The sequence below is a fragment of the Gossypium hirsutum genome, chromosome A10 (genome assembly GCF_007990345.1).
Source record: "Gossypium hirsutum isolate 1008001.06 chromosome A10, Gossypium_hirsutum_v2.1, whole genome shotgun sequence".
Taxonomy (NCBI): Eukaryota; Viridiplantae; Streptophyta; class Magnoliopsida; order Malvales; family Malvaceae; genus Gossypium; species Gossypium hirsutum.
The window spans coordinates 30,636,499-30,645,125 of record NC_053433.1 but is presented as its reverse complement, the minus strand read 5'-3'; the positions used below and the strand labels follow the sequence as shown (position 1 = coordinate 30,645,125).

Here is an 8,627-nt window from a genome sequence, read left to right as displayed (position 1 = left end):
CAATCGTATTACAAATGCGAAACATTCGTTCAATACAATTCAAGATTTACATCACATCAATGCTTATGACTTAATCCAATATATAATCATAAGTTTTATCATTCACCTCAAAGCTTAAATAAAACATAATCCAATATATATATTTAAAATCATTTAATCCATATACAGAATATATATAACATATCAATAAAGTTATTATTGAATATTAAACCTTTATTTCTATTCTTAATTAAGTCATACATATACACAAGATATATATCAATTTAACTAAGTTTCATTACTAACCCTTTCATTCATATATGCGGCATTACTACCTTAATACTACCTTAATCTATGTGAGATCCATATGTTTGCATTTTAACACAATTTAATAACAAGCATTCGGTTATAAATAACTCATTTCAATTCTATGTCTACTTGGCTAATTCAATTCATTTATACATATTTAATAACTTATAAATATCTAACGAATTTATATTGCCATGCACATATACATATCAAACATATTATAAGCACATATACATGTAAAACATTTTAAAACTCAACTAACATGACATGACCGTCTACCAAGTACACATATGTCCTTTATCATTAACCCAAATGCTTATATAAATCTAAATATGTCCTTTATCATTAACCCAAATGCTTATATAAATCTAAATCCCAATGTGTCTTACTTACTACAACTGCAATTCAAGTGTCATTCACATCATTAATATAGTCCATCAATGACCACTCAATTTAAACCATGCATATGTCTTGATTTTTTTTTTACCTAATGTCACATAACCTACCTTAGCTTAATTAACACCCAATGGAAACATATAGCTGAACACAAAGTACTTCACAAGTACTTCACAAGCTTTATACACTTAGATACATTTCCAAAATAACATAAAAATGATCAACCATGATATACGGCATAATAATCAAATACACTTAGACCATGACTCAACTAAAACCGAATTCGAACCTAAGATTAAAGCCATTTTCAATTCATGAAATACTTACCACAAACATCATCCATTCATAGTACTACTCACTTTAACTAAACGAATTTAAACCATTATCAAGCATAACCAAATTTCTAAACCAAACTTACTAAACCTTATAACTAAGCACCCATAAAACTAAATCCAAACAAAAATAGCAAGCTATATTAGCATGGCTTTAATTACATAACCAAATTCAACATTTCCAAAAATATATTGCAGCCTACACATGCCATAGTTCCAAAATGCAACTTTATAAATACCAAAAGCGGTCAATAGTGTGATAGACTTTGCTGACGATCCCCGAGCTTGAAACTTGAATCTAAAATCTATAAAACAGAAACAAATACACACACAATAAGCTATTATAACTTAGTAAGCCATAAGCAAGTAAACAATCTAGTAATATATCCAACTCATTTTAAACTAAACCGAATTATACTAGCATAATTATGCTTAGTCTCAACCTGCCAATTTCATAAATGATATTTTTGTCTTTATACAAAATTCCTACCTTAGCTAAATGCACAAATAACCAATATAAGTAATTCATATTTCACTTACAAGGCCAATATAAGGCCAATATATCATTAGATAATCAAATATACTTATACTCATAAACACAACTCAAACATCATAATATATCATCATGTACACATTACCTAAATGGCCGAATACACATGGTTACATCTATACACATATCACATATCATTTCGAAGGCAATCACAATATATCTATCAAGATCGAACATACACATTCTACATTTACCTCATAAATCATTTGTATCAAACATTAAGTACTTACTTACCTTATCACAAGTGATATTAACCTATTTCATACCTGGTCATTTAGCTTATTCAACATGTACATTCACACCTTATCGTAGCCTGATGAACCATTCGAAATTGGGTAGGACACTCAAATAAACACATAAGTCGTACAATGCCAACGTCCCAGACGTGGTCTTACATGTAGTCACATATCGATGTCACTGTCCCAGACAGGGTCTTACTCGTAAACATATATCGGAATCACATATCGATGCCATACTTTTACTCGTACACATATATCGAAATCTTACATCATGACATATGTATCCTAACTATTCCTAAGGTTCATACTAGGATTTCGGACGTCGTAACTTGGTCGAAACCCATCCGAAGATATATTAGCCAAGCTTAGTCATATTCGGCCATAGCTTATATATATTCACACATTTCATACCAGCATGTAATATTAACATTTAACTACCACTAAACACGTCTATTTGCTTATAAACTTACCTCGGACGATGTAAAATGGAACAGGGCAACTAGTCGACCACTTTCATTTTTCCCCGATCTAAATTTGATTTCTTTAGTTCTTGATCTAAAAATATTCAAATTAAGCTCATTCAAACATATTTTCATTCAATTTAAATCCAAAAACACATAAATGAGCAAATTACAATTTTACCCCTGACATTTATAATTTTTACAATTTAGTCCATATTGCACAAAACACACAATATACAAAATTTCAAGATATCGATGTTGGGCCGAATTTTACCCTCTCATACGAATCCATATATTTCATTTATTTTATATTTTAGTCACTCAAACTATTATTTTAGCAATTTAGTCCTAATTACTCAAAATCATCAAAAACTCCAATACAAAACATGTTAGTCTAAAACATATCTTTCATAGTTCATCATAAGACAACAAAAATCACAAGCTCTCAATAATGGCATAACTCAAAATATTCACCAAAATAAAAAATTTAAGCATAAGTTTTGTAGTACTCGAAGTAACGATCTCAAAAACGTAAAAATTATCAAAAACTGAACAAAAAATTGAATCTTGATTGAGCTTGAGAGGATGGCCGAACCTAGTTCTTTTCTTTTTTTCTTTCCTATTTGTTATTTCGGTGGTGAAAAAAAATATAACATGTATTTTACTTATGTTTTATTATGATATATATTAACATTTTAATTAATTACTAATATAACCTTTATAATTAAATAACTTAAACACATAATTCATGGGTACAATCGGCCATTACCTAATCAAATGGTCTATCTACAAACTTCAACTTTAAAAGCCAATAGCAATTCGGTACTTTATTCTACTAACCACCAAATTTTCATCTTACGCGATTAAGTCATTTTATTTAATCGGATACCTAAACGATAAAATTAAATTACAAAAATTTCACATATATAAATTCACACAAAATAAACACATAAAATCATTTTTAAATATTTTTCTGACTCGAATTCATGGTCCCGAAACCACCATTCTGATTAAGATCTAAATCGGGTTGTTACACTATGAACGTCACAAGTGAATTAATTCACAAACGGATTCAGAATTAATTCATATTGGGTCCAGTTCAATGTATCATTCTACCAATGAATACATGTATGTCTCTACTCATGAAGTCAACTGTTCTGATAGCCAAGATTAGTTATCTACCCAATTGGAATTGTAGACGACATAATAATCCTACTCAGTATTTGAATCAAATACTCACTTTAATTTTTTTACGGGATTATGGATTCATTTAGATTATCTACTAAAGTAAGTTGTCTTGCTCGCAATATAAATGTCCTTTACAATGCCACTTATCTTCAGTTTGAACTTTAAACAATCAATGAGCTAATATTTGCTTGTCACAATTTCGCTATGCATGCAAAATATTAAAGATAAAAAATACAAAAAGACATAATAGTGTAATGTGAAATTAACTTTATTTTTTTATTCATCGTTCAAATAAATAGAAAACAGTTATATGTTTATTAAAATATGGGCACATTTCCCAGTAAAAGGGTCTTTGTACCTGAAAGGTTGATATATGATAATGTGTTGTTGGCTTATGAAATTCTTCATTCTTTTCGACAGAAGAGAGCAAGGAAAAAGGGTTTTATGGCGCTAAAGCTTGATATGAGAAAACCTTATGACAGGGTCAAATGGGGTTTTCTTAGAATTATGATGGAAAGGATGGGCTTTGATAATGATTGGGTGAATCTAATCATGACATGTATTACATCGGTTTTATACTCGGTATTTGTTAGCGACATGGTTGGTGAGGTCTTTATACCGAGTAGAGGGTTTCCGCAAGGAGACCCTTTGAGTGTGTTCCTTTTTCTAATATGTAGTGAAGGCTTATCAACATTGATGAAATTGGCTCTAAATAAAGGTTTAATGAAAGGGGCCAAGGTCAATAGAAGGGGACCGCAGATCACGCATCTTCTTTTTGCAGATAACTGCGTATTATTTTGTGAAGCTATTGATAAAGGGGCCCAAACAATGAAGCGGGTTCTAAGCGAATATGAGGTATGTTCTGGTCAATGTATTAACTATGAAAAGTCTACTATTTTCTTTAGTTCAAACACTTCAGAGAGAGATAGAGTGGTGGTTTCGAGAACCTTGGGGGTTAAGCATTCGAATGATATTGAGAGGTATTTAGGGCTTCCAAATTTAGTTAGAATGAGGAAGAAAATGGTGTTTCAGGGTCTAAATGATCAGTTCAGGAAGAAAAATGATAATTGGAGCATGAGGTTCTTGTCTCAATAGAGAAAGGAAGTGTTTATAAAAGCAGTCATACCCAATGTATTCTATGATGTGTTTTTTATTACCAAAGTTGTTTTATGGGGAATTAGAGAGTATAATGCCACGATTTTGGTGGCAGAAGGAACATGGACGAAAGGGCATCCATTGGTGTGATTAGAATAGATTGTGCGACCTTGAGGAAAATGGAGGATTAGGTTTCCGTAGTTTAACCAAATTTAAGCTTACTTTGTTATCCAAACAAGGTTGGCGCCTAATTCAAAACTCAGATTCATTATTAACTCATGTTTTAAAAGAAAAATATCACCCACAGTGTGACTTCTTAGATTCAATATTAGGAAGCATACCTTCTTATACCTGGCAGAGTATATCGGCAACGAAAGGACTTGCAGAAAGGGTTGTGCTAGAGAGTGGGTAAAAGGGAGAAAATCTCAGTGACAGATGATGCGCGGGTTTTAGGAACTGCGAACTACAAAATCAATGGCAGTATTAATAGTGGTATTACAAGAGTATCAGATTTAATAGATAACTTATCTTGAACTTGGAAAGAAGATGTTATCAATTGTACCTTTACTAAAGCTGATGTGGGTAGAATCCTCCAGATTTCGTTAGCCACGGTGGTGTACAGGACCTATTGGTGTAGAAAAGTGAATATTCTGGTGGATTCTCGGTGAGAAGCGGTTACAAAATATTGCTAGAATGAAATTTTGATCCTAAAGCTATGGATTTACAGCAAGGTATTAAAAATTTTTACCAACAATTGTGGAACCTTAACTTAAGTGCTAAGCAAAAAATTACAATAATCTCATGAAATTTCCTGCCTACCCTTAATAATTTACAGTTTCAAAGACTGGGGGGAGTTACAGTGTGTTCAAGGTACGAACGGGGAGTGGAGAATATTATGCATGTGTTCCAAGTTTTCTCTCTGTCATTGGAAGCCTGGACTATATTAAACCTCACATGGATTGTATCTATGCCAAATTTAGAAAATTGGGAATGGCTCACTTAGGTCTTTAACAGGAGCTCTACTTCTCTATGTTGACTATTCTGTTGTACCTGATGGGTAATTTGGATAGAGCGACATAAGAAATTGCATGAAGGGAAGCTTAGTACTAGGAGGGGGATCGCTGAAATGACTCACGGATTCATTAAGGAAATGGACGAAGGGGGGGAAAGAACCCTTACCAGGCAGTGGATTGTGCCCGATTGGAGTCCACAAGAAACCTAGTCTGTTAGAATCAACCTTGAAGTGGCCTATGATTGCAGGCAGTATAGATCGGTTTCGGGGATGGTGGATCGAAACAATAGAGGTGAGGTTTTGGTCTTAAAATCTACTTTGAACATGGAGGTTGCATCTCCGTTCGTAGCGGAGGCTTGTGCATGTGCTTAAGCAATGAGGTTAGGGTTAGCCATGGGAGTAGAGAAGATAGAGATTGAAGGCGATACATCGACAATCATAAAGAAATGTTTGTCCACAACCATTGAAAAATTGAAAATAGGTGCGTATATCATAGATATTCAGTACAAGAAAAGTGGTTTTCAAAGCATCCAGTTTAAATACATCCAAAGACTAACAAATAAAATAGCACATAAAATTGCATCAGAGAGCTTAAAAAGACGAGAGGAGGTTTACCTGGAAGGATTCATTGCCCAGATATGCTTTGGAGTCGCTGGGATCTAAAAGACAAAGAGAATGGGATATTGAGTGATGATAGCTTTAGGGTTTTTGCCTCGGGGAACTGTAACCGACAACAATGTTTTTGAGATTATTTGAAAGCATGAATGGGGGCCAGTTCATTTCGGACTGGGTTAGTTTGTTGTTTTTAGTTTTGAACTTTCCCTTTTTGTTCTGTGTTTTGCTTCTGGGTTGGGGTTGATGGGTTTCTAGCCTATTATTTGTTTCTGTTGGTTTTTCTTTGGTTCTAATAAAATCTAGTTTGAGGTTATTCAAAAAAATAAAGATAAAAGTTTAATTATTACATAGTAATTATATTTTTTTATTATAAAAAATTTTAATCTTTTAAACGTGTTTGACTAATAGAATGTAATTACAATGTAATTTTTAATCTTATATTCGATAGTATAAATTGTAATTACACATTAAATAATTTTAAATACAAAAAAGATATTAATTATTATTAAAATATCAATAATACTTGAGAAAAATATTCTCTACACAAATAACAAAATCTAAAATCAAACCATCATATATGTTATTTGTGTAACACCCCAAAACCCCGCTTAGAAGTTTCGACCAGATTTCGAAGGTCACATTGGCCACCGAAATGGTTCAAAACAAAACATTGATTTAAATAATAAAGTTCATTTTGGAAAAAAAATTTTACTTGCAACTTACTAAAACTAAAAAATAACTTTACCAAAATGTTTTGCAAACGTTGAACTTATTTTTCACTTAAAACTTACTTGGAACCAAATTCGCATTTAATGAATTCAACTAAAACGAAGTTGAAAAATCATTAACAGAAACTTTAGTTCAAAATTTGTAACGTTCAAAATATTCTTTTTACCTTGATTGAAAATCATAAACTTATTGTTAAAACTTGACCAATTGCAAAGGAAAAGTTTTAATCTCAAAACTTATGAAAATGCACGAAATTTGTAAAATAACTCAAACCAAAATCACAGAGTTTTTACAAACGTCCAAAGTCCAAATAAAACTTATACCACAGTCCACAAAAAATTATTTACAGTCTGAATGAAAATAGTTTATCAAAATTTACGAAAAACTTTATTAAAAACCAAACCGAATTGAAAAATTTTGAGACATCCGATTTGTGAAATCCAACCTCTAATCTCAAGGGTTACCTGAAAAGAAGAAAAAACTAAGGGGTGAGCTACGAAAGCTCAGTGTGAGTCTTAAGCATATGTAACTAAACGGTATTAAAACAATCAAACAATTCAGTGATAAATAATTGAACCCACATACAGAAGTCAAATATAACTATATTCAAATATCAAATCGAATTTAACACATCGATTTAAATTATCTTTAAATAGATATGCAAATCATATTCAAATGCAAAATGTCATCAAATCCCACCTAACCAGCCTCTACACACCGTCTTCAACCATCCATCACACACCAAATAAGGGTATACTAGACCCTTTCCAACCTCTACATACCAAATTTTGGGTTATGGTGGACCCATCCAACCAAATCACACCATACACTGGTCATATGCCACATGTTTGCTATGCAATCAAGCTGCTAATGTAAATGCGGTTTTACAGCTATAATATAATAGTAATGCAGTTTAATTGGAAAATCGAACTTCTATTCATATTCATATCCCAACCACTATGTAATGCAAATAGTATACACACAGATTTATAGAATTAAACATGCTCATCTTGAAATTCCATAACCAATAATCACATAAACAAACGGTTTAGATTAGTTGAACCAGAATATGACAAACTAGTATTCAGTTACGAAGTACCAAATATAACAGTTTGACCTTTCTCATTATCACATTCAACTATTTTCGTATACCAGATTAAGATACCACAACATACACTGTTTATGCAAATTCCCAAAATTTAATCATATGAACACCTATACATATATATAAATATTCTAACAATAATAAGTCCTTCAAGGACCTTATCGAACAATATTTATGATCCAAAACTTACCTAAAAAGGTTTAAACATGCAAAGGGACTCTTAAGGACTTAAACAAATCATTTAACATTAAAAGGGTAAAATTGCAAAAACAGGGCCACACAGTCATGTGGCCAAGCTGTGTGGTAGGGCCTAAACCGTGTGGTAGAGATACACGACCATGTGGCAGAGAGACACGCCCGTGTGACTGAAGTACATAGCCATGTGGCCAGACCATGTAACTTACTGTGTCCGTGTGACAAAATTTTGCAATTTTAGAAGCAGAGGAGACATAATCTTGTGACTGAATGACATGCCCATGTGACATTGATACACAGCCATGTGGTTGAGCCACACACCCGTGTGTGATCGAAAAAATCCCCAAATAAAGGTCACACGGCTATGTGGTCAGCCCGTGTAACCCACCTTAGGCTATGTGACAGGATAACTTACCTAATTT

General features: G+C 32.5%; 1 long non-coding RNA gene across 2 annotated transcripts; it reads right to left on the bottom strand.

The window, feature by feature from the left end:
- Window positions 1-969: 969 nt before the first annotated feature.
- Window positions 970-6,428, bottom strand: LOC107897882 (uncharacterized). 2 transcript variants are annotated; one of them, XR_001684304.2, is made up of 5 exons: window positions 6,177-6,428; window positions 5,112-5,174; window positions 4,891-5,012; window positions 2,276-2,360; window positions 970-1,321 (listed from the first exon to the last, which is right to left on the bottom strand). It is a non-coding gene; the product is annotated as an uncharacterized lncRNA (long non-coding RNA). The 2 variants fall into 2 exon arrangements; XR_001684305.2 differs by lacking the exon at window positions 2,276-2,360 and having other exon boundaries at window positions 6,177-6,422.
- Between the last annotated feature and the right edge of the window lie 2,199 nt (window positions 6,429-8,627).